Source organism: Notamacropus eugenii, chromosome 5 (assembly GCF_028372415.1).
Source record: "Notamacropus eugenii isolate mMacEug1 chromosome 5, mMacEug1.pri_v2, whole genome shotgun sequence".
In the NCBI taxonomy this organism is placed as follows: Eukaryota; Metazoa; Chordata; class Mammalia; order Diprotodontia; family Macropodidae; genus Notamacropus; species Notamacropus eugenii.
Window position 1 is genome coordinate 281,003,253 of NC_092876.1, and position 25,596 is coordinate 281,028,848.

Sequence of the window (25,596 nt, forward strand, 5' to 3'; positions counted from 1 at the left end):
CTACCTTCTTTGAGCCACACAAGGAGACCCCTTGCAATACCTGGGGTTTCTCTACATTTGTAAGAAGTTTGCAGGATTCAGCACCTTCCCACTCCCTTCTTAAATGAGGTAAACATTGGTGATATACAGGCTTGGGGCTTGTGAGTTGGTTCCTTTTGTTTCTTTAATCGTATTTTCCAACAAATTTTCCGTATCTTCTCCTATGCCCACTTTCAAATGAAAATCACTGAAATCATATTTTGATTTAATTTGGAGGATCTAATCCAATCTACACCAGGTAATCACTAATAACTAACCCCAAAGTTCTCCTAAAACACCCAGTGTTGGAACAGGGTGGGGCTCAGTTTAGGAATTTAGATAATCTCTAAAGTCCTTAAAAATCTCAGGTTAATTTCAACCCTGTCTATCATCTGTTCTCACAACATTTTGTAGGGGAGAGGGAGGAATTTCTTAGCCAGGTTGTGTTTTATCAAACCCAGGCGGGGCCTGCAGTTCTGGTCAAAGTGACCCTGAGAAGTGATTTGTCAAAGGACTTCGGAATTCTCATCATGAAAGGAGTTAGGACCAACAGGTAGTATTACTTCTAGCTTCTGATCCACTGGCAAATTCTCTCATACTCAGGTACTTGTATAGCCCAGATTTGATGAATCTTCCTTGACAGAAGGTGTTCTGGAAAATGGCGTTAGGAGGTGCATGATTTGGGATATGCCCAGAATGGAAAATGAAGAAAAAGGTAATAGCCCAGAATGTATAGGTAGAAAGAGTTCAGCACAGAATTGAACAATCTGTTCAAACGTGGCATAGGCGATGGTCAGGTTTTGGACCTTGATTGGTTTGCCAAGACTTTGTTTCTGTAAGAACATATGAATCTCTACACTGACTCAGACCAAGAATTCAGACAATTCTACCTACTGTAGCCAAAAGAAATACCAAAACATGTGCAATTCAAATGAGCATTTAAATACACATATGGTACGGGACCCTTTGCTAAGAGCTAGGGATACAAACACAAAGGAAACAATTCTTGCACTTAAGGAGCTTATATTCTAGTGGGCATGCAAGGAAAAAAATGAAACAATTCTTTCCTCCAAGAAGCCTACATTGTACTGGGGAAAATGATTGCCTGTTGACAAAAGTGCAGGACTGTTTTCCCTGAACACATCTTAAAGATTAGGCAGAGTTCTACTATGTCTTGGGAACTGAGCACGACTTTATAATTCATTAGTTGACCCCAATCCATTTTCAATCCATTTCTGTCTGTCGATATTAGTACCTACTGGGGGCGGTGAGCTCCCTAAGTATATTATTACCTGCCAAGCGTATTGGTGGCTTCCTTATCTATGACCTAAGCTTAACTCTCTAGTGTTTCAAAGCAATTTGGTGAATGATGTTCCTTCTTGGCACAATTATATTTGGAATTTCATTGTCTGTGATTTTTATGAAATTCAATCCCATCTCCTCTCAGTTTTTGCCTTTCCATAAAGTACATTGTGTATGATTGGGCAATGAGATCCCACAGGAAACTCAGGGTATTGTTATCATGCCTTCCCAGAACACCTCCCCCACCCCCAGCCCCAAGTCACAGAAGGTAAAATTTCTCCCTGAATGATCAAATGCACTCTCCAAAACCATGGTCCACTTGGCTGACTCCTGGTAAAAGAGTCCAGGCAAGGGAAGGCCTGTACTTTCAGCTCAATCCCAAATTCATTCATCTGAGAGGTTTTCCTCTCTAATGGGTCCAAGAGTCCGGAGATTGTGGTGGTAGTAGCAGTCACACTAATAACGCCTATTTAGAAAGTACTTTACGGTTTCCAAGAGAGAGGTCCCCACCTAGTCCCTGTTTTTTTCCACTTAGACAGCTATTGTTTTGTTGCTGCTTCCGGCAGTGCTGGGGCTACATCTCTTGAGATGGAGTGCCTTGAATTTTGACCTCCTGGGATGAGGGGTGTGCTTGAAATCCCACAGGTGTGCTGAATAGCAAACCTCTGGAACCATCTGGCCATCCTGGCAAGGACCACCATGACCCTTGGTCAATTATAGCTAAAAAGATTTCTCCCAAGCAAAGCCTGGGCTCTCTGTAACTACAGTGCAGTCATTCACAATTTTAATTCATTTTTTCTCTTAATTACTGAGGCTCCTAATTAACGTGGGCTGTCTGAGTCTGGTACTGGGCTTTTAAATATTTCCATCCTTCCCTTCCCCTCCGTTTACTATTTCTGAGAGACAGAGTAGGAGGGGGAAAACACTAGGTCTTTCATTGTGTGTGCATGCCTCTTTCTCATCCACTCCTACCCACAGAAAAACCAAAAAGCAACAGCTGATTGCAAATTCTTCCTTCTACCTCCGCACCCACTCTAAGGCAGGGCTCCTGTTGCTTCCTCCATGCTTGACTGGCTTTTTTATCTTTCCCCCTCCACCAGTCAGAGAGGAGAGGACTGTACACAGGACCACGGGGGGAGGGGAGAGGAAGGGGAGGGGGCATCTGTGTCTGAAGCTACCCAGAAGCCATTAGACAGCTGAGACGGATGCATCTGGGTCTCCAGACTTAACAAGAGCAGCCCAGCCCTGCCACGCACACAAACACACACATACACACACACACACACATACACACACACACACAGACACATCACACAGAGAACACTTTATTCCTGACTGCCTGGACTCCCACACAGGAGAAGAGAGGCTTGGGGGAAAAAAGCAAACGCTTACTTGCAAACCTTCATTTCACCCCACCCCCATCACTCCTAGTAATCTGAGAGACTTCTTAGGCCCCCTTGGATTTTCTTGGAGACTGGGGTCCTATAAAGGTAAGGAGGAGAAAGGGTGGGTAGGGGGAAGACAGAGAAAGTTTTGTACTTGTTGTGGGGGAGGGGAAAGTGGCTTGGAGGGAAGCCCCCTGGAGCCCAGGGATAGTTTGGAAATTGATTGACTTACTGATGGCATAATTTGGATGGTTAGGTGAGATTCTCTCAGAGGCTAGGGGTATGCTTTCAGTTTGGAAAATGACCTTAGGAAATATAAACCAGGGTGTTTTTTTTTAGGGGGTGAGTTAAGTGGAGATCAGAAAAAGAGGGAAAGAAGCTCATAGGGGAGACAAATTATTGGAGGTATGATGGGGCAAGGGACAGGAGAGTTTAAGACTGGAAAAGGTTTCCATGGCTGTCTTGAACTTGGCATGGGAGGGGTGGAAGAATATGTTTCACTCCCCCTCACTCTTTTGTCTTTTAGAGAGATTTTTTTTTTTCCTTTGTTAAGTGGGGGCTGTGCCAGTGGCTCAAGGGTAAAAGTATGTCGGTGTATAGCTTGTGTGGATCTGGGAATGTGCCCTCAGATGTCTGTTTACACATGAGTATCTAAGTAATAAAGACATGGGTGTAGTTGGTTGTAGGGCGATGAGTAGAGGTGGATTGAAAAGAATACTGGGTGTCTAGTGTGTGAAAGAAATGTGAAGCATCTCTTCTCTTTAATCTGTTTGGACCCTCATCTCCTTCCCAGGAGTGAGTGCCTCCTCTTTCCCTTCCTCCTAATCCTCTTCCTCCTTCCCCTGACTCCCATTTCCTTTCTCCAATACAATTGGAGCAGGCAGAGCTGGGGGTATTGGCCACTCCAATCATCATGAATACCTCTCTTCCCTCTCCCCACATGGACAATTGGAGGAGCAAATAGGGACTTGTACAAGGTGGGAGGACAAAGTTTAGACACTGACTTGAGCTGTCTGGTGGGGCATAGATACACCTGGGGAATGGGTATGTTTCAAAACATTCCCCCTTCTCCCCATCAATATACGCTTTCCAGCTCTCAGGCATTAGGGTAATGACTATTGTACAATTGTCTGTCAAGAGCTTTCGGCTGGTTTTCCCCTCCTTTGTCTTCCTGGGGTGGCAAGGCTGGACTGGGATGAGCTTCGAAGGGCACTGGGATGGATCTCATGAGCTAGCTGGGTGTCTAGGCTGTTCCTTTCCTGAATGGACCCCACCCTGGCTGGCGCTAGCCTCGCCTTCCTCAAATTGTGTATGTATTTCTGCAACTTAGCTCTTTCTCACGTGACCTGCCTGGTAGTTGCCATGGAAACTCCTCTCCAGTACTCAGCTTCTTTTACCCACTCCCCACCTCTATTCCATCCCTGCCTCCAGCCCCCTCCTCTAAACATGGTTGCCTAGACACTGGTTATCCCTGGCTTTTTTGGAAACTATATTCTGGACACCCAATCCCCATGTCCAATTTGATGTCCCCCAAGCTCCCCCTTCCCCAGCATAGACCCAGTTCTATCTGGGCTGAGGCTCTCTCCCTTTTCTGACCTCATCACTGCCTCTTCCAGCCTTCATACCAACTCCCTCCCTCTCCCTTAACAAACCTAGTAAATCTGGTAACCACAGCACTTGAATCTGTATTCAGCTGGAAATCAGAAGGGGATTATCCTGTCTCTTGAAAAACTGGGAGAAAAGAGAAGGCAGCAGGGAATGGATGATTATCTAGGCTTTGGAAATGGGGATAAGGGAGAATGGCAGAGCTGAGATAGATCTCAAGAGGCAAGAGGGCTAATATGGTCGTATTGGGTGATCTCTAAGTTTATTTCCAGGTCTAATGAGTATGATTCTAGAGGATGAGGTAAAGGCAGAGGTGTGGGTTTTGCTCACAATAGCACCATATAGGGACTTGGAATGGGGGAGGCACACAGCTGGGCTTGGGTTCAGAAAGACTTGGATTCAAATCCTATTTTCATCAGGAGGATTAGACATGATAGTGGCCTCAGGCAAGTCATTTAGCCTCTGAACCTCAGTTTCCTTCTTTGTAAAATGAGGACCATAATACCAGTACCTCAAAGGATATCTTAAGCTCAAATGAGATCATGTAAATGAGCTGCTAGGTGGTACAGTGGATAGAATGAGGTCATCTTCTGGCATCAGACTCATTTTTCTGAGATCAAATCTGGCCTCTGATACTAGTTGTGTGACCCTGGGGCAAGTTACTTAATCTCTGTTTGCCTCAGTTTCCTCATCTGTAAAATAAACTAGAGAAGGAAATGACAGACCAGCATCTTTGCCAAGAAAACTCCAAATGGGATCATGAAGAGTCTGAAACAACAGAATAACAACATGTGCCAAGGCACTTTACAAATATTATTTTATTTGATTCCATTTTCTGCTATCTCTTTCTCAGCCCTAGAGAAAGCCATGTGCCCAATATCATCCCCCTCTGCTACTACCTTTGCTCCCTTTGACTCTCAATAAATAGAGAAGAAAAGACTTCACGGATGAACCCCATCTCTCAACAACAGTGAGAGTTGGTTTCTGCTAAGGGAAGGGAAATGGAAAGGAAAGGAAATAGTCATTGCCCAGGTTCTTGGGGGATAGGCAGAATAGGCTTTTCTCTCTCTTTCCCTACCTCTGTTTTCCTCCCTCCCTCTCCTCTGCCCCCACTTCTCCACTCCTCCACTTCTCCCCCCCTTTCCTCCCCCTTTTCTTCTTTTCCTCCTCCACTTTTTTACTCTTTTCTTCCTCCCTTTCCTCCCTATCTCTCCTCCCTTCTCCACTTGTCTCCCCCTCTCCTCTCTCCTCCCTCTCTCCTTCTTTTTCTTCCTCCCCCTCCTCACCTCTTTCTCTCTCTCTCCTTCCCTACTCTCTCTTTCCTCTTTTATAGCCTGCTTAGGACCCCAAAATCTCCAAAATTGAGCCGAATCAAGCCTAGGGGAGGAAGTTTCTCGGGTACAATGGGAAAAGCATTGACTCTAGGATAGGGGACCTGGGTTCAGGTCCTGTCTCTGCCACTTATCATCCTGGGCAAGTCACTTCACTTCTCTGGGTCTCAGTTTCTCATTTGTAATATGAGAGAGTTGAGCTACACGACTTCTGAGTTTTCCATGATCCTGAGGAATGATTGCCTTTCTCTTGCTGTGGATTATGCCTTATGGCTAGGTGGCCTTGGTGTGATTCCTTCCAGGGAACTGGGGAAATTAATATCATGATGATGATGATGCTTTATTTTTGCATTCATAGACAGTGAAAGGTTTCCTTTGCCTACTACCTTCCTCCCACCACTAGAGAACAGGCGATTTTGGCCTAGTCATGGCTCCTCTAAAGAGTAGATGATATTTTTTCCAGGGACCTGTGGGGGAACCTTATTTTCTAAACTTCAGCATGTTGTAACAAATAGAATACTGGACTTGTAGTAAGGGAGTCAAGTCTGACTTGACTCATCTAATTTCTCTGGCTTTCAATTTCCTCATGGGTAAAATGAGGCAGTTGGACTTGGTGACCTTCACAATCCTTCTCAGCTTTAGATCTCTGATCCTGTGACAAAGGCATAGATTGCTCCTGAATCCTTGCCTATTTTTCTAGCCATCCAGGACCATGAAAATTTGGCCCTTTCAGGTGAGAGAGAGGCTGCCCCACCCTGTTCTCACTCCCAAATCAGACGCCCATCAAAGTCTCTGATGATGAGGGCTGGTTGAGGTCAAGAGGGTAAGACCCCACAGGAACCAGTTGGTGAAGAGTCTGTGCCAGGCACCCCTCGAAGACTTTCTTTCTGTCTAACAAATCGTCTATGAGACTGCCACAACTCCCTTGTGGAAACCATCCAGATCACTGAATCTGGTGCCCAGGAAGCAAAAATGTGGCCCAGAAGGGCTGGCATAGTCTGTGTAATAGAAAGAATCAAGAGATCTTGGGTTCTCCCCACTCTTCTGCCATCTGTGAGCTGTGTGACCTGAGGCCAGTTACTCAGCCTCTCTGGGTCTCAGTTGCCTCCTCTGAAAAATGAGGGGGCTGGATTAGATGACATTTGAGATCCCTGTGCTAATAAACTATTAACCAAGTCAGTTTGTGTGCTTCTAAGTACTTACCTACTCTTGCTTTTTTGCCAGATCCTAGATTATACATTTAAAGCTGAAAGGGATTTTAGAGGCCATCTAGTCCAACCCAGCCTCCCCATTTCACAGATTTGAAAATTGAGGCTAAGAAATATCCATGTCCAAGGTGACAATGCTAGTGATTGTCAGAAGTAGAATTTAGATCCAGATATTCTGATTCCAGAATCAATGTAGGAAAGAAAGTCTTAATTTTAGAGATTCCCAAGTATCAGGCAAGAATTTCTTTCTGCAAATCTCCTCAAACCAACATGCCTCTTCTGAGACATCACACATAAATTTTTTTTTTCCAGGGAGTGGAGTAGAAGGGGGTATTTCTGAGGAGCTTAGCTTAGATATTAAATATCATTTTCCCTAGCCTGTCTTTCTGGCCTCATTCTGCATTCCCTCCCTTTCTGCCCTTTAGAATTTAACCAAGTTGGCCTTCTTTCTGTTCCTCCCACATTGTACTCCATTTCCCATCTCCAGGCCTTGTCTTTGCTGTCTCCCATGCCTGGAATGTATTCTCTCCTCACCTCTGCCTCATGGAATTCCTTGCTTCCTTTTAGACCCAATCATCCCCATTTTCCAGTCTTTTCTGATCTCTTTCAATTGCTAGGCCCCTCTCTCCATGACTACCTTGTATTGAACTAAATTGTATTTGTTTTTATTGATTTTTATATATTTATTTTGGATATACTCTATCTACCTATCTATCATCTATCATCTATCTGTTCATATTGATTCCCTAATAAAATTGTAAGCTTGATGAGAGTAGGGACTGTTTCATTTGTCTTTGTAACCCTAGAGCTTGGCACATAGTAAGTGCTTAATAAATGCTTATCAAATCGTTGATTGATTAGAAGTCATCTAGTTCTCTATTTTATAGATGATGAAACTGAAGCCAAGAGAAGTGAGGTGACATCCCAAATCACACTGGTAGTAAGTGGCAGTCAGGGTTAGAAGCCAGGGACTTTGGACTCCCAACTTGATGGTCTTTCCACTTCATAACACTGTCCCTTCATGTGTATGTTATAGCCATTCCCCAATGGCCCCACCACCCAGCAGAATCTAAGTTTTTTGAGGTCAGAGAATGTTCTATCTTTGCCTTTTTAGCCCTAATGTCTAAGAGGCCATATGTGGCCTCTAGGCCAAAAGTTCCCCACCTTTGGTAGCACATCCCTGGCACACTTAAAAGCTTTTTAGGTTGGATTGGACTGGAAGTGCTTAGGATCTTGCTTACTAAATTGGACTGCTAAGAATCGTTGAGGAGAAGAAACTGAGTGAGGTGACTTTCGAGATTCTTAAAAAGACTACTGGAAATCTTTAAGATGAGGGCTGAGCCAGGTCGAAGAAGGCTGTGATATCAGATTGCTATTCAGGAGAAAGAAGGTAGAACACATGCACCTCTTCATGATGGCAGTGTCACTGTCAATGACAAGATATCTCCTGTCAAGACATACATTGGCAGCATCCCTTTACTAGGATGGAAAAATAGGAGTCTGGCTTAGAGATGTGAGGTCAGCAGGACCCCAGAATTCCATCCTCTGGGGTAATCCTGGATCTTGGGTCTGCAAGGATAGGGCTCCTCTCTCACTACTGCTGCCACCAGCACGAGCCTAGCTGCCAGGGGATCTGGATTCCCTTTGTTTTCCTGTCTTGGCCACAAAAGTTTGTCCTCCTAATTTTGCTTGAGACAAAGGTTGAAGTTTTCCAGAATGGAATTTTATTAGCAAGGGAGAAATGTAAAACAAAGCAAGACATACAGTATAGATCTCATGAACTTCAGAGCATGAAAATTTTATCCTAAGATTTCCCTAATGCTGGTCAAAGAGGCCCACACAGGTGATAAAGGGGAGTTTCCAAATTCAGTCTATCCTGGGCTTAATAGCTTGATGTTCTGGCTGCCATTAACTTTAAGTGGGTCTCTTGCCTTAACTGTTCTCTGTGCCTGGCTGAGCTTCAACAAATGGCTGACCTCAACCAATAATACTTCCAACTAAGTCTTTTTTGGCTTTGAAATTTTATTTTACCAGTTTCCACTCTCCAGCCTGAGGGTGAATTCAGGAGCATGCCTCAAATAGATTTGGCAATTTCTGGGTCAATTAGTACTTCACACAGATAATTTGCTGGGTGGGCAGGGCATTGGGCTTTGCCCCAGTGTCAAGGATTTTGAGGGCTCCACAGGCATGGTTCTGGGAGTACTTCCTCTCCTACCTGGTTTTAGCCCATGTGGTAATAGCTACTGATGCTGTGGGCTCACCTGGAGGCATTTCTTCCCTGTTCAGCAACACCCCAGGTGGATCTTTCCCCCTCTCTCTTCCGTGATCTTCCCCAGGGGCAAACATAGTTAGTTGGGACTCAACCTCCAGGGGTGGGGAACCTGAAGCTTTGAGGCCGCATGTGGCCCTCTATGTCCTCAAGTGCAACCCTTTGACTGAATGCAAACTTCACAGAACAAACTGAACACCTGTGTTCTTAAAGTGTTGATCATTTATCCTCAAGAACTATCCGCCCACAACTCTTTACTGGGCCACACAAATGTTAGCACATGTAGTTACAAAAACATGTGATCTCCACTAGTAAGAAAGGGTGGCCCTCTCACACACATCTACACACATTCACATCTGCACAAGTATACTCCTAAATACACATACTTTTACATATACACGTTCTTATGTACTGGGAATCCCACAGAAAATAGCTTTTTTAAAAATTATGAGAGTATTCCATGGTAGTAAGAAACCTGGGGTCTTAGTTGGTGGAAGTATTCTGGTTGTGATCTATGAGCATCCATAGTTGTGATCTCCCCCAAGGTGTTGGTTACTTAACTGGATGCTAGGGATGTCCCTAAAGAGGAAAAGTGAGAGGACAGCCATTGGCCCTTCAGTCACTTAGGAGAAGGAATAGTGAGAGACCGGAAGCTCAGGTCTCAGGTCTGTTGCTTCATAAAAGCAGGGATAATGGTACTTTACAGAGGTTTGACTATCAGCAGAGACATGGAATGTCCCTTCATTCTTCCTCCTGATCTGTAGCGGGCTTCTGGGGACTTCTCTTGAATTCAGAAAATCTGTCATCGGGCTTTCTGATCTCTGTTTACTTACCCACCTTCTTTTGCCTGAGGACTAGGCCTGGGAAGCCTGAAGGGATGACCTAAAGGGGGTTTCTCTTTTGACTAGAGAAAGTAACGGAAACCTAGGAATCCACACAATAGAACTGAAGAGGGAGAGGAGGGTAAAGAGTGTAAGAGTTACATACACACCTAGACTGACTCAAATATAAACACATCCTCAGTGGTATACCTATATTGTCATATCTACATTTTGCTATGGACTCTTCTGTAAAAACACACAAACATAGACCTCAAACAACAGATGAATATATACCTGCTATGTGACCTTAGACCACTTACAATATCTATGGCCCTCAATTTTCTCATCTGTAAAATAGGACTAATTATTCTTCTGCTACTACCTCCCCTAGAAGATTATAAGGAAAGTACTTGGTAAATTTTAAAATGCTCTATAAATGTGGATTATTACCAGTACTCCCTGGTAGCTATGTATCCTCTGTGCTCTGTTAACACATAGTTCACACAGTTGTACGAACTCACTTTTTTCTCAAACCTACATACCCTTTTCTTTTTTTTTTACCTTTTACTTTCACTACTTTTCTGCCTCCTCTTCTGAGCTCTACTCTCAAAGCCCCTGAGGCTTAGTTTGAAGAGGTTAAAATTTAAATCCTAAGTGAGCTGACTTTTGGGAACTGCCCTAAGGGCTGGAGGCAAAGAAAGGGAGCTGGGAACTGTCTTCTGTGGGTTTTGATGACTGGAACCTTACTGAGGCCAATGAATGAAGGACAGAAGATGTGAGGGGGTGGGGAGAGAAGTTTGCAATTCCTTCTCAGCAGTTCAAGGATCCCCAGGCAGATGCTGGGTTGCATTTTCAGTATGACTAAGAGAGCTGGTAGGGATGGACTCATTCATTAAACCAAAATAAGAATGAGCTAGATTTACCAATAAGATTATGGGCAGGGTATGTTAGAAAGCAGGGTACTAGGACCCTTAGAGGCCCTTAAAGGGTAGACTGATGCATAAAAATAGAAAAAAGCTGCCCTCGCAGAGGAGGCAGACTGGGCCAGGCTCTAGGTTACTAGCCTTGCTTTGGCTCAGGTTTCATTCAGGTCCTTGTTTTCTCCCCCTCCTACTTAGAAAATTCAATCTCGACAGTGTTTTACCTCTTCCGCACTTTCTACTGTTGTTTTCCCTCTCTTCTTCCTAAGTACCTGTCCTCATTATTCTCAGGAAGGGTGGGAAAACCCCAGCCACTTTGCTTTCATCTTAATTGACTAGCTAGTCTTCAATCCAACAAGGGAAGAGGTCACAGGTCAGTTGTGAGACAGGCAGATGGACCACTGAAGGAAGCTTGCTCTTTGGCCTGGCCCTGGGTGACCTGGGACATAGGACTGTTGTTTCTGTCCTCCGGGTAGGTGGTTAAGGTGAGCCTGAATAGTTCTTTGTTAAGAAGAAATGGGAGGAGGCAGAAATTCAGCCACTGGACTGACTCTTGGCGCCCAATCCATCTGCTTCTTGGATCTGTGACTTCTCAGGTTAAGTATTGGGCTAAATAGTGGCTGTCTAGACTCCCAGGAACCACAAATGACATTTTTGCTGTGATGTAGGTCTTTGTCTTTCTGTGGAAGGCTGTCATGGAAAAGATCTAGTATCAGGAGTCACAGTCTAATTCGGCCTGTTTCTGCTGATAGGCCTCTGGAGGGCAGGGTCCTCTTCTTCCTTGTCTGCCTTCCCTGGAGTACAGTAGTTGGTGCTTAATCAGTGTTTACTGAATGAACAAGTGGGGCTGAGATTCTAGTCCCAACTCCTGTCACCAACCCATCTTGATTTTAAACTACTCACTTTACTTGCTCTGCCTCAGTTTTTGTCTTTATTAAAAACGCAGCTGTTGTTTTTCCATTTGTATTCTATGATGCTTTTTAAGGGTCAAGCGAGATAAAGAATGTTAAAGTGTTTTAAAAAAACACTTGACAAATATGAAATATGGGATTAAGCGATTGATTCTAGCATTGGGGTATGTTAAAGGGACATTTAGCCATAGAAAGAGGGAAAAGAAAGGGGGCAAGCATTAATTAAGCACACGCTATGTGTCCAGTGCTGTGCTAACCACTTTTCAAATGTTATCTTTCATTTGATCCTCATAGCAAGCTTGGGAGGTGGGTGCTATTATTATGTCCTTTTTACAGTTAAGGAAACTGAGGCAGACAGAGTCTAAGTGACTTGCCCATGATCTCATGATCTCAGGTTAATGAACCTGGGGAAGTGCAGAACAAGACAAGAGTCAAACAAGCTACTTTTGAATCCTCATCTCTGTTAAGAGACCTTGGGCAGTAGCTTCATCTCATTACACATGAGGTGAATGTCCTCATGTCTAAAATGGAAAGAGGGAATTATATCACCTTTGTTCCCTTTCCACTCCAGAACCATGATCCTTTGACCTCTTTACACTCCAGTTTCCTCCTTTGCAAAATGAGGGAATTGGACTCCATGGTTCCCAAGGTAACTTCCATCTTTAGATCTGTGATTCCAAAGAGCTGCTAGATCACAAAATCTATTGATAATTCCTATATTGCAAATTTCCATGCCTAGGCCAAGGGCTTCCTTTGTTCATCACCCCTTTCTCCCTCATATTTGGCCCTGTTCTAGTTGTCTGTGGTCCTTTATCCTAGACATAAATACCTATCAAGGATGACCACCTCCTTTCCTCTAAGGAGGATGGGGGAGAAGAGCTTTTGTCTACAGCTGTTCTGCTGTCATGTTCTAGGTTTCAGACAGCACCTTGAACTCATCTAAGAATTCTGTCTGAATCAGTTAGATAAATTTCAATGCCATACAGAATCATCTATGCATTGGCTGGTCTCTGGGTGACTGATGGTGGCACAGAAAAATGTTGCATTTGTCAGCTGCATCAGCTGCCAATTCCAAGATGGCAAGGCTTCTCAGGAGCTGAGTTTTGGTGCCCAGGGAGAGTGTGGGAGTGAAGTGTCTCTTTCCTCCATGCTCCATTTCAGTCTCACACATTCCTTGGAGCTCAAGGAGACAGGAAAATAATCATATCTTTAGCTCTACCTGATAGTCCCTTCAGTACTGGAAGAGATCTGATGGTAGAGTCAGGATTGGGAAATTACAGGAAAAATAGGGCTTCTGTCTTACTTAGAGGGTTGGTCAGTGGGATAGTGAAATGGGAGTTACCAAGGGCTTATTAATGGATCCATGGATACTCTATTGGGCCTGGAGTTAGGAAGACTCATCTTCCTGAGTTCAAATCGGGCCTCAGACACTTACTAGCTGTGTGACCCTGGGCAAGTCACTTAACCCTATTTGCCTCAGTTTCCTCATCTGTAAAATGAGCTGGAGAAGGAAATGGCTAAATCACTTCAGTATATTTACCAAGAAAACCCCAAATGGGGTCACAAAGAGTTGGACCCAACTAAATAACAACAACAGGGAGGGCTTCTTTAGACTGTCAGCATACAGATGCTATATACACACTGTCTTAAAGACTGATGCTCACCATATTTGGCGGAACTAAAAGTCAGAACTTCTAGACAGAGACTTTAAAGTTGGAGGGGACTTTAGAGGTTATAGAATCTGACCCCTTCGTCTTATAAAAAAGGAAACTAAGACCTAGAAAAGTAAATTAATTTGCCTAAGGTCACATGAGTAGCAAGCAGCACAGTCAGAGTTTGAGCTTTCTGATTCTAAACTCAGTGCTGTCTCGACTTGGGGGAAAAACAACCTGTTAAAAGTACATTTTCTCTTCTTGAAACTGAGTCTCTTAAAGGATAGGATTATAACCCTTTCAGACAGTTCTTTTTCCTTCTGGTCTTCAGGCCTAGGTCTCTCTCTGAAACAACTTGGTACAGTTGCATAGGGAGAACACAAGTTCTGAAGTCAGATGACCTGGGTGCAATCCCTCATCTTCATTTAGTACCTGTGCTACCTTGGGCAAGACCCTTGACCTTTTTGTGCCTCAGTTTTACCATGGCTCTGATATCCTTTCCAACTCTGCTATCTTATGATGCTATGACTTAGTCCCCATCAATTTTCCTGTATTTTCAAGGGAATCACTAGAATTTCAAGACTCCACCCAACAAAACTGAAAAATAAGTATTTAGTGGCATATTGAGGCTCTTAAAAGGGAAATGGGGAGATTGGTCACATTTTTTTCTGAGGTCAGCATGGTCCTGGGGAAAGAGCCATGGAATTAGAGGACCTGAGTTAAAATCCTGTCTCAGACACTTCTTACCGTGTGATCTTGAGTCAAATCATTTAACCTTCCTGGACCTCAGTCTTTGCATCTGTGGTTTAGATTAAATGGTGTCTAAGGTCTCTTCTAGTACAATATTACAGTAGTTCAAGCAAGAGATGATGAGGCATGAACTAGGAAGGTGGTTGGGTGAATGAATAGGAAGGAATCCTCATTTGATATGATCATTCCTTTTTTCCTGGTAACCAAAATAAAAAATTAAAATATCTCCAGTCATGGATTTTCCCATCAACCTCCTGAAATGACTGGTAGGATACATGTTGACAAGCTACCTGTTGCTTATTGACTCCTAAGTGTCAACAGAGCAGCCACCTTCCTCTTTCTTGGTCCTGGTCTTTTCCCCAACCTTATTGAGTAGTGGGATCCTGAGCAGTAGCTGATCCCACAGTGAGCTCATGAACCTCGTCATAAGTGTCTCTTCTAAGGGTCTGTGCCAGGCATTGGCAACTTGAGCCATAAAACAACAAGGAAGATAGCTTTCCGTGGTCAGAGAGGTTCACTGCCACAGCCCTTGGCAAAGTTATGAAGAATCATATTTCCTTTATAGAACACTTCGTATTGGACAAAATACTTTCACAAGCAATATTTTAAGTAACTTTTGTACTACCTGCCTTGCAGGGTTGTTGGAAATATTATTTTCATTTTACCTGAGGCTCCCTCATCTTTAAAAACATCTTTATTTGACCCTGCCATATCCTCAAGCTATCACTCTATATGCCTTCTCCTTTTCATAGTTAAACTCTCAGAAAACATGTCATATACCTGTTTGTTTTTTAAAATTTAAATATTTCCCTTATATTCTGTATTCCCTCTAGTATTTCCACTGGTATTTCCTGGTATTATGTATTTTCACTGGTATTTCCTCTCTTCCCACTTCTCAATCCTTTGCAAACTGCCTTCCAATCTCCCTGCTCTATTGAAAGTGCTTTCTCCAGGATAGCGAATGAATTCTCAGTCACTAAATCTGTTAGCCTCTGCTTAGTCCTCATCCTCCCTGATTTCTCTGATAACCACTGATAGATAACCACACCCTTGTCCTGAACCTCCTTTCTTTCCTGAGTTTTCATGACACTGCTCTCTCAGGATCCCCTCTCACTTTATCTGTACACCCACCTTGGGCTCCTTTGCCCCATCATTGTCTATATCCTGTCCCCTGACCTAGGGTGTCTTCAAAGGTTTTGTCTTGGGATCAGTTTTTTCTCTCTACCTTCTCTCCATAATTTCATCATAATTTCATGGGCTCAATTATTACCTTCTTGCAGATGACTTTTAGATCTATATAACTATCCCTAGTCTCTCTCCTGAGTCCCAGTTCTGTGTCACCGACAACCTAATGGACATCTCATAGGCACCTTGAATTCAACATATCTAAAACAGAATTGATTATCTTCCTCCCCTTGGCCAAACCTACCCATTTTTATTCCAAAGTCCCCTTTTTCTGTTGAGGCTACCACCATCCTTCCCATCACCCAAGATGACAATCTTAGAGTCATCCTCAGGTCTGCCCTCCCCTGTATATTTGATCAATTGCTGTGTTTCGTTTATCGTACCTCTGTGGCATCTCTTCTTTCTACTCATACAGTGGCCACACCAATTTAGGCATCACCTCCTCAATGGACTTTTGCATCAGTTTCTTAATTGTACTTTTGATTTTCAGTCTTTCCCTTCTCTAATCTATCATTCACCCAGCTGCCAAAATAATCTTACTAAAGTCCAAACATCTGCCTTGCAGGCTTCTTGTGAGGATAATCAATCAAATGAGAAAATATTTGTTTTAAAAAAATAAAGCATGTAGCACGGTACCTGGCATGTAGATGGTGCTACATAAATGCTTATTCCCTTCCCCACCTTCCTTGCTCAAGAACTTTAGTGGCTCCTTGCTGCCTCTAGGATAAAGTACCAATTCCTTAGCTTGGCATTTAAAGCCCTCCACATTCTGCCACCAGCCTGTTTTTTCACATTTATTGCACATTATTCTCCTTGACATCAAGCGATCAATAAATATTAAATTAGTACCTGCTATTGCCAGACACTGTGCCAAACCATGTAGTTTGGTCAAACAAGCCTATTTTCTGTTTTCTGAACTTGGAATTCTTAGAATTTTCTTTCTTGCCTCTATGCCTTTACACAGACTGTCCCCCCCATGTCCACAGTGCACTATATCCTTACTTCTGCCTCTTCAAATCTCTAATTTCCTCTAAATCTCAGTTATGCACCATGTCCAATGGAAAGCTTTTCATGATCCCCTTAGTTCTTAGCACTATCATATTTTTCATCAAGTTGGCATGTTCATACTTCTCTGCACATACGTTGTGTCGTGTAGTAGAAGACTGAGACTCTTGAGGTGAATGACTATCTCATCTTTATCCCCAGCACATAGTCCCTTGCACATAGTAGGTTTTTTGTAAATGTTTGTTGGATTAGGTTGAACTTCCTTGGTAGAACTTGTTGGAAGAAAGAAAAGAATACAGTGGAAACCAAGTAAGATACTAGAAAGAGTCAATACTAGATTAGGAGTCAAAAGACCTGGCGACGTGACCTTGGGAAAGTAGCTAAAATGGTGATGCTAACTCCTTCCCTAACTCTCTTAGGGTTGTGAGGATTCTCTGAGATCATTACATGAGATCATCTCCTATTTTAATCACCCTAAGCAGAGCTTGATTAGGAATAGAAATACCATAAAAGGACAGAAATCATTAACATTCAAGAGCATTAGAGAATCACAAAATTTCAGAATTAAAAGAGAATTCAGAGGACATCAAGTCTCATTCATACATGAACAGTTATTCTTCGTACTATATCCTTAACAATTACTCGTACATCATTTTCTTGAGGGCCTCTAGTGATGGAGAACTGTCTCTTGCTTTTGAAAAACTTTAATTTCTAGGATGTTTTTCTTTTTATTAAACAAATATCTGCCCTTGTGTTCTGAGTTCTGCACATCAGAGCCAAGCAGAATAACTCTAATCTTTCTTCCATATAACAACCTTTCAAATACTATCAGTTTGGTTCTCCAGGCTAAATGTCCCCAAATCTATCAACCAGTCTGCTTACTCTCCTTGTTGACCTCCTCTGCGCATGTTCCAGTTTTTCAAAGTCCTTCCTAAATTCTGATGTCCACAGATGAACAGATCTGATCTTACTGGGTTAGAGTACAGAGGAACCTACCTCATTCTGGGGATTATATTTCTCTTGTTGTCTTATGCCTGGTCCCTTTGGATCAGTAGTAATGGCCTTCCCTCTCAGGCTGTGTTTGGCATTTGCTATTTTACTTTGATGTAATTATTATGTAATATTGTATATGTTAGCTCTCTTTGTTGATCTCTTATCCCCTACTCTGCCTTCCTGGAGACCTAGGCTTATCGAAATTTCATCTCCTTCCTGACACTTCACCAAGTTAAGGACAACATTTGTCACATAATAGACACTTAATAAATGCCAGTGGGTCTTATGAATGCAAACTGCTCATTCCATTGTTAGCTCTTATTAACACTGAAGCCCACTAAGGCTCCGAGATCTTATACACATGAATTTATTTTTAGCTATACTTCTCTCTATTGTGCTTATGCATTTGAGTTTTGAACCCAAGTATAAAACGTTTATACCTATTGAATCTGATATTACTAGAATCAGCCTATCACTCTATCCTGCTGATCTTTGTTGATACTGATTTTGTCATTTAATATGTTGGCAGATCCTTCTTGATTTCTTCTCATTTGCAAATTTTGTAGGTAAGTCATCTTTTATATCTTCATCTAAGTTATGGGATCATAGGTAATAGGATTTAAAGCTCTTCATTAAGGGATCCTAGAAATAATCTAGTCCAATATGGAAATGTTTTACATGATTGCACATATGTAACCTATATCAAATTGCTTACCATTTTTGGAAGAAGGGAGGAGAGGGAGAAAAATGTGGAACTCCAAATCTCGTAAAAATGAATGCTAAAAATTTTCTTTATTTATAATTGGAAAAAATAAAATTCTACCAAAAATAATCTAGTCCAATCAACCCAGTGTACAGATGGAAACGAGAGAGGATAAGTGACTGCCTAATGTTACGTAGCTTGTAAGCAACAGAACCAAGATTTAAACCACCATCCTCTGACTACACATCCAGTACTCTCACAACTATTACATGCAGCCTCTTTTCAATGATAATAATATTTATAAAACAGAGCTATCAGTGGAGCCCTGGAACACTACACTAGAGATTTCCTTCCAGAAGACCATCGATAACTAATGTTTGGGACCATAGCTCTGACTCTGCCTAATAAAACCATTATCTAGCCCATGTATCTCCATCTTAAACATAAGGATATCATTCCTGACCATTAGGGGAGAGATTGTTCTATTTGTGATTCTGTAACTCAGTGCCTAGCACTGGATCTGGCACATAATAGGTACTTAATAAATGCTTGTTGATTGAGTTTGTCAATTACTTTGCTGAAATCCCTTGCACTTTATGTCTAAGGGATTCCTCTGATCTACCATCCTCATATGCCAGGCCAAAAAAGAAAATGAGTTTAGTCTGGTATAACTAGAATCCAGGCTGTTTTTTAGTGCTCACTACTTCCCTTTCCAAACGTTCACAAACCATCCCTTCAATATGTTCTAGAATGTTGACAGGACTCATCAAGCTCACTGGCTCATTTGAAGCCTCTGTGTAGCCTTTTCCTTTTTTGAAAAGTGGAACAACATTTGGCAGTCTTCCATCCTGGGCCCCTCTCCCATTTTTTCAAGGATCACAGATAGCAACTCAGCAAATACATCTGCTAATTGATTCAGTCATTTGGTATGCAATTTGTCTGCTCTTAACTTTGGAATTAGGTACTCTCTTCCCATTTCCTGACTAATTTGATGTTCCAACCTCCTGTTTACCATATTTTTAGACGATAGGATCAGAATATAAAAAAACACAAAAAATCTCAAAAAGTTGGAGTGATGGGCCAAATCTAAAAAAAAGTTAATAAAAATAAATATAAATCCCCACACTTGACTTAAAAAAATAAATGCCATTAAAATAAGAGAGGGGTAGGCATGGCTAAGCAACAGCTCATGTGTAAACAATCTAGGAGTTTTAATGAATTGTAAACTCTATGTGAGTCAACTGAGGACTGCTGTATTCATCTGAACAAACATTTATTAAGCATCTTCTAGGAGTAAAGGCATTATGCTGGATAACGGTGATACAAAGAAAAAGAAAGAGCGTGGCTGCTCTCAGCAAACTTACATTGTACCAGCGGGATGTAGTATGTATGAAAGTAAGTAAATACAAAGTGAACAAAACGTGCTCTCATCTGACATCTGGAATACTGTGCTCAGTTTTAGTCTTTGCATTCTAGAAAGAATAAGCTGGCAGTGGTTCAGAGAAAGGCAACTCTCCGTATCACGCCATATAGGGATCTTTATTTGGATGCTCCATGACTAATTGTCACCAGTACCTTGTATAACATCCCCTATCAGAAGCAAGTGGCTATAGATGATCTCTAAGGTACCTTCAAGTTTTGAGATGCATTGATTTCATTCTGTCTTTCCCTGTCCAAAGACCATTCTCCTTAGATAAGCCAAAAAACATTTATCCAGCCCTTGCCCTAAAGAAACTCAATGCCCTAAAGAAAGTTCAATGGAAAGATAACATGCGAAATACTATGTACAAACAAGATATAGGTACAAGGCAGGCTAAATTGGAGATAATCAACAGAGGGAAGGCACTAGCATTACAGGAGACTGGGAAAGTGGCTTAGTCAATATATATTTGTTAAGTGACTACTAGGTGCCAGGCACTGTGCTAAGCCCTAGGGATACAAAGAAATTCAAAAGACAATCTTTGTTCACAAGAAGCTCATCATCTGATGCAAAGCAGCATAGGAACAACTATGCACTGATGAGATATAATCAGGGTAAATTGGAGATAATCAACAGAGAAAAGGTTATCTTTATTAAGGACAAGAAGAAAAATAAGAGTTTGAGGAGACAGCAGGAAGAATGGGGTTGCAGTAAAGATGCCTGTCCTTGGGCAGGAGTTCAGAGCTGTGTGGCTTGACTTCTCATAGGCCTGGCGACTGGACATCAGACTGCTTAGCTCCTTTGTACTTGGGGGCTAGAGCTAGAAGGCACCTTAGAGACCTACCCTCCTCACGGAAAAACAGGAAACTGGAATCCAGGGCGTTTAGGTGACTTGTCCAAGGTCGTACAGCTGGTTGGTAGCAGGCAGGACTAGACTGAACCTCATCTTTGTAATACATTCCATTGATCAAACCTGGAAGGGTCCCTCACAGACCCTTAAGCATACATCCCACTGCACTTTGGCACCTGTCTTCCTGGAGATCATCCACGGAAGGAAGATGGCACTCCATACTGACTTTTTGTAGATGGGGTAAAATGGGTGACTTAACAAGAGTGGACTTTGCAGCTGAGATTTTATATCATCCCCAAGCAGATTTGTCAGGCAGCCAGGGAGAGGAGGGAGAGATTTTCTGCCCTGGAACAACAGCTGTCTTGACTTTTCCACACTCTACACATTTGCGACACTGTTCCTTTGCTGGCCTCTAGCTCTTCTCAATTTTAGAGTATCACCAGGTCAACAAGGAGCACAGTAAAACAGGAAGGAGACAGAAGGTGCTGGGACAGTTAGAGATCATAAAGGGAACTGGCAGACTCTTGGATTTTTCCACTAAAGCAACTCTCCACCCCTTTCCCTGCTCCTTACCTTCACTTCCCCATTTCGGGTCTTTCATTCTCTCTTTTGATTTGTATCTCTGACTCAGGCTCTCACTGCCCTTGTGTTTCTACCTTCCTTTTTTACATTTTATCCTTTTACTTTATTTCTTTGCCCTCCTCTGTATTTTGCTCTTTATTTCTGGATCTTTGTGGAGCTCTTCCTTTCTCAGTCATTTATTTTTTCTCTCTTCATTTGTCTTTTTCTGCCCTGCCTTTTTCTTTCTTGGGGACTTTCTCCCTTCAGATTCAGTTAGGGAAAATTCTCTTTCCCTCTCTCTCCCTTTCCTTAACTTTCCTTCTCTCCTGCTTCTCTCTAACACACACACACACACACACACACACACACACACACACACACACACACACGCAGTGTCCTCCCCCAGTTCAGCTCTACAGTCAGACATGTTATTCCAAAGTTACAAAATTAACTGGAGCCTCAGAGGACTCAGGTAGGCTTAGGGTGTCATTTTTTTTCACTAAGTTCTGCTCTGCTTGTATCAGCTTCAGGCTACCCTCCTTTCTGCTCCTCAACACTAGAGTCACCGTGTGAAAAAGAGTCAGGTGTGATCCTGGTTAGGGAAAGGAGAACAGATGGCAGCTCTCACCCTTCCCTGGTTCCCTCCTGCTTTCCCTGGCCTCTCTGATTCCTTCTTTCTCCTCTTTCAAGGGAAGGTAAAAAAAAAATAGAGGGGAGTGAAACAAGAAGCAGTATGTTGTGGGGAGGAGAGAACGCTTAACAGTGACCCACAGAATGAGATGAATTGTCAAGGACTACTTCCCTATGGTAAGGGATGGGGTGTTGGGCAGTGAGGTGTTTACTAGATTAAGGAATGCGAGGTCAGTTATAAATGTGGCCAAACTGAAGTAAGGATTACAGCTCTAATATTACAGACTCCAAGATGCCAGAGCAGAGCGGAGGGCCCAGGCCCCTTTCCTGTTAGCTCCTCCAAGGCCTCATAGTGTATCAGTCACAAGACAATAATTCTTTTCTCACATTAGTGTGGCTCTGCCACCTTGAATACAAATGAGACTTTATTTAGAGGATGTCTTCAATGCATCTTCACTCCAAGTCCAGGGATACTTTACCCTTGGATTGATCATAGAGTGGCTCTCTTGCTCATAACTTTGGGTTGCATGCTGCAGTACCTAACAAGGGACTGTCGGGGTCTAAAGGCAGTTATGGGAATAATCTCTCATAAACTTGATCATAAAATCTTGCAGTGAGGATCTCCAAGCACACTTTTCCACAACTGCTGGCCTGGAATTTCTTCCAGAAAAAGTCTGACAGGGGCGGAGTCAAGATAGCGGAGTAGAAAGACACAGATATGGAGGCTCTCCCCACACAGGGCATAAAATACCTGTAGAGAGGGACTCTCAACAAATTCTGGAGCATCAGAAAGAGTCTGACAATAGAACTCAAGTGTACCCTCACAGACCGACAGAGGAATTAACATTATGTAGTTTCACCCCTCCCTCCCCCACCTTCCACTGAGATACTGATTGATGGGCAAGGTATCTCTCTCTTTTAACAGTTCAGCCTTATATACTAGGCCCACTGACAGTCCTCTGACCCTAGTTTAAATATTGTATTAATATTGTAATTGTGACTAGATCCATATGAGAAATGGGCTTGCATGGTAATAGGAAAGATTTGAATTAAACTTAGGAAGACACTTTTTGGCATTGAGTCTTTGGAATACTGGAAAAGTCTAAGATTAGACCCTTCACCCATTCCTCACCTAGAAAGACTTGGTTTTAGCTCCACAAGCAAGGAATGGACAAGCTGGCCTCTAGAGTAGGGGTTTTTGACCTTTAAAAAGAGTCTTAACCATTTCAATATAGTTTCCTTTGTAATCCTGTGTATTTTATTTTATGTATTAAAAACATTCTAAAAAAGGGGACCCATAGAATTCATCAGACTGCCAAAGAGGCCCATGACACCAAGTTAAGAATAAGTACTGTGGACAATCGTCAAAGCATGCAGAATTACAAAATGTTAGAGTCGGAAGGGACTTTGGAAGACAACTCATCTAAATAACACAAGACGAGGAATATAGTTATCACTTCCACGGTGTGATTTTCCCCATCATGGTTTCAATATATCCCAGGTTGGCATAAAGAATTAAATGGGAATTTTTAAAGAGTATTGCAGAAGCTTCAGATATCTCATGAAGGCCAGCAGATGATACAGAAAAAGTTTACAAACTCAAAAATGCATTAAATATATGTATAGTTTTGTATAATAATAATTAACTGAAATTTGACAAGGTACTGTAAACACCCCAGACTTCTTCTCTGGTATGAAAGGAGGGCCAAAAAAATTTACATAGATTTTCCAGCTCCCAGGGGTGTTGTACCCCTAACCCCCACCATATGGAAGGGAGAAATGTACTGTCTGTAACATTCTCAGTAAGTCATTCATTATCTAGGCTTCCAGGATGGCTTAAAACTCTTTGCAAACCTGAAAGCACCATTCAAATGTGCCTTTTTGTTGTTTACTCCTGTCCTCTCCTGAGGTAGCTCCTTCCACTTCAGGACAGTTCTGATTATCATCACTAAGTACTTTTTCCTTACATAGGACTAAAAATCTCCCCTATAAAGAAACTCTCCATCGCTTCCTAACAAAATGCTGGAGACTTAGGATGGAAGAACCAGAAGGGGCCTACTGGGGAGATAATCTGTTCATCCCTTTCATTTTACAGACTCTAGCAAGGAAATATGAATCATCTCTCAGGAGGGCAAGCAAACAGGAACCGTATAAATATTCATGAGACACAGTGGTGTTGCCCAGCTCATTTGGTAAATATTTAACCAGGAGGATTACCGCCCCCCCCACCCCTCCCCACACACACCTCCTCCATAGTCTGGCCTTCTTTTCCATGGGATGATTTTGGCATCTTAATTAAACCTTCATGGGTGGGGAGGGGGTTGGTGGTGGAGGAGGAGAGCTGGCTGAAATAGGCAACAAGAGCTTAATAAGGCTTAGGCTTAATGAAGGAGGACCAGAGACAGGGGGCTGGGCCTAGCAGCGCCCACAGTTACTGTTCTGTTGGTGTGCAAACTTCGTATGTGAGTGAGGGCAGGAACACACCCCTTCCTCTGAAATGGAGGAGTGGAGTGGGAGGAGGCTGCGCACCTTTTTCATGTACTCACAGGGCCTACATATATCATTAGGGTCTGCCTTCCTCAAACACTGTTTTCATAACATTTTTTTCCCCTTGCTTGCAAACCCACTAGAGTTTCCTGTGATCTCTTGTAGTGAATCCCACTTTTAATCTGGGCTCCAAGACTCCTCTACCAGCTGACCCTTCAGCTCCCATCTCTTGTGGCTGGATACTCTTAGCTCTGGTCAGCCCATGGTGCTCACAGTCCCCATGTAACTAACTCGTTCTCCACTTTGAACCTAACTTTCTCTGTCAACTAGAATGGCTACTTCCTTTAAGACTCTATTCAGGATTCACCTTCTCCCGGTGGCTTTTCTAGAATAACTCCATTTGTCTCCAGGCCAATTTATGACTCTACATCCCTTCAGATCAGGAGATTTTTAACCTAGGTTCCTTGAACTTAAAAGCATTTTTGATAAAATGACTAATATGGAAATGTTTTACATGATAGCACATGTATAACCCATATCTGATTGAGTACCATCTCAGAAAGGGGAGGGGGAGAGGAGCTCAAAACTTAAGAACCAGATGTTAAAAAATATTATTTTAATGTGTAATTGGGGAAAAAAGAAATTTTATATATATATATATTTTTTGATAATAGAATTTCAATATAATTTTCCAGGTGTTACTTAGACCTAGCACTTTCACATCCACTAAGTAGCTCTTAGTGTAAGTCACCGAACTTCTTTGCAGTTTATTTTCTCGTTTATGTTTACTTCTTATAATCTAATGGAAGAATTTAAAATCCAAACACTTAATTACTCAGCCTCTAAAATGAAAGAGTTAGACTGAGGCATCTCTAAACTCCTCTTTAGCTCAATCATTCTGTGACTCAAAGCCCAAACTGTCTCAATCTTGCACTAAACCATTAGCGCTAACACTGTACCAAGAAAAAGAAGACCTCTGAAATCACTCTCTCTCGGAGCCTTGGACAACTAAGACTATAAGTTACATAGCATTTCTTGATCTGTGTTGGTGGAAGGAACTTCCTACACTCCCAAAGACACAGGTCTAGATCCTCCAGCAAATACTATAAAAATCTCCATTCTTCTCTTCTTTTCTTTTCATCTTCTCTCTACTTTTCTTTATTCCACTTCCCTTATTTATTTCTTCTCACCTTTATCTTTCTCTTGTTTCTGTTTTCTTCCTTTTCCTCCTCCTTTCTTTCCCATCCCTACCCCCATTCCCTCCTCCTTTGGAATAGAAGCCAGTTATAACATGACTATTATTACACAAATTTAGATACAGTTTATGCCAGATTAATACGCAATAGAGCATATTATAGAAGGCTAGTAGAACTCAGTGAACCTAACAGTTGAATAGCTAGCCTTGTCCTCTGACAGAACCACAGAATCATAAAACCTTAGAATAGGAGAGAGGTCACCTAGCCCGGTCTGAACTTGACCAGATTCTGGTCCTATATATGTGAGTGGGTATGTTCTGCCTCAAAGGCAGGGTCCTTGTCTTCTCTGGCATTTGTGGCCACTCCATGAGTGAGGTTGATGTCCTGAGCGCCT

At 42.4% G+C, this 25,596-nt stretch overlaps 1 protein-coding gene across 3 annotated transcripts in view; it reads left to right on the forward strand.

Annotated features, from left to right (window-relative positions):
* Positions 1-2,484: 2,484 nt before the first annotated feature.
* Positions 2,485-25,596, forward strand: part of FXYD6 (FXYD domain containing ion transport regulator 6) — a 38,383-nt gene continuing 15,271 nt past the window's right edge. The window contains exons 1-2 of one of the 3 annotated variants that reach the window (XM_072613109.1): positions 2,500-2,810; positions 17,885-17,921. The gene's annotated coding sequence lies outside the window, so the exon portion shown is untranslated. Of the gene's footprint in view, positions 2,811-17,884; positions 17,922-23,614; positions 23,712-25,596 lie in introns of those variants that run through there. The other 2 variants (XM_072613108.1, XM_072613110.1) reach the window with 2 other exon arrangements.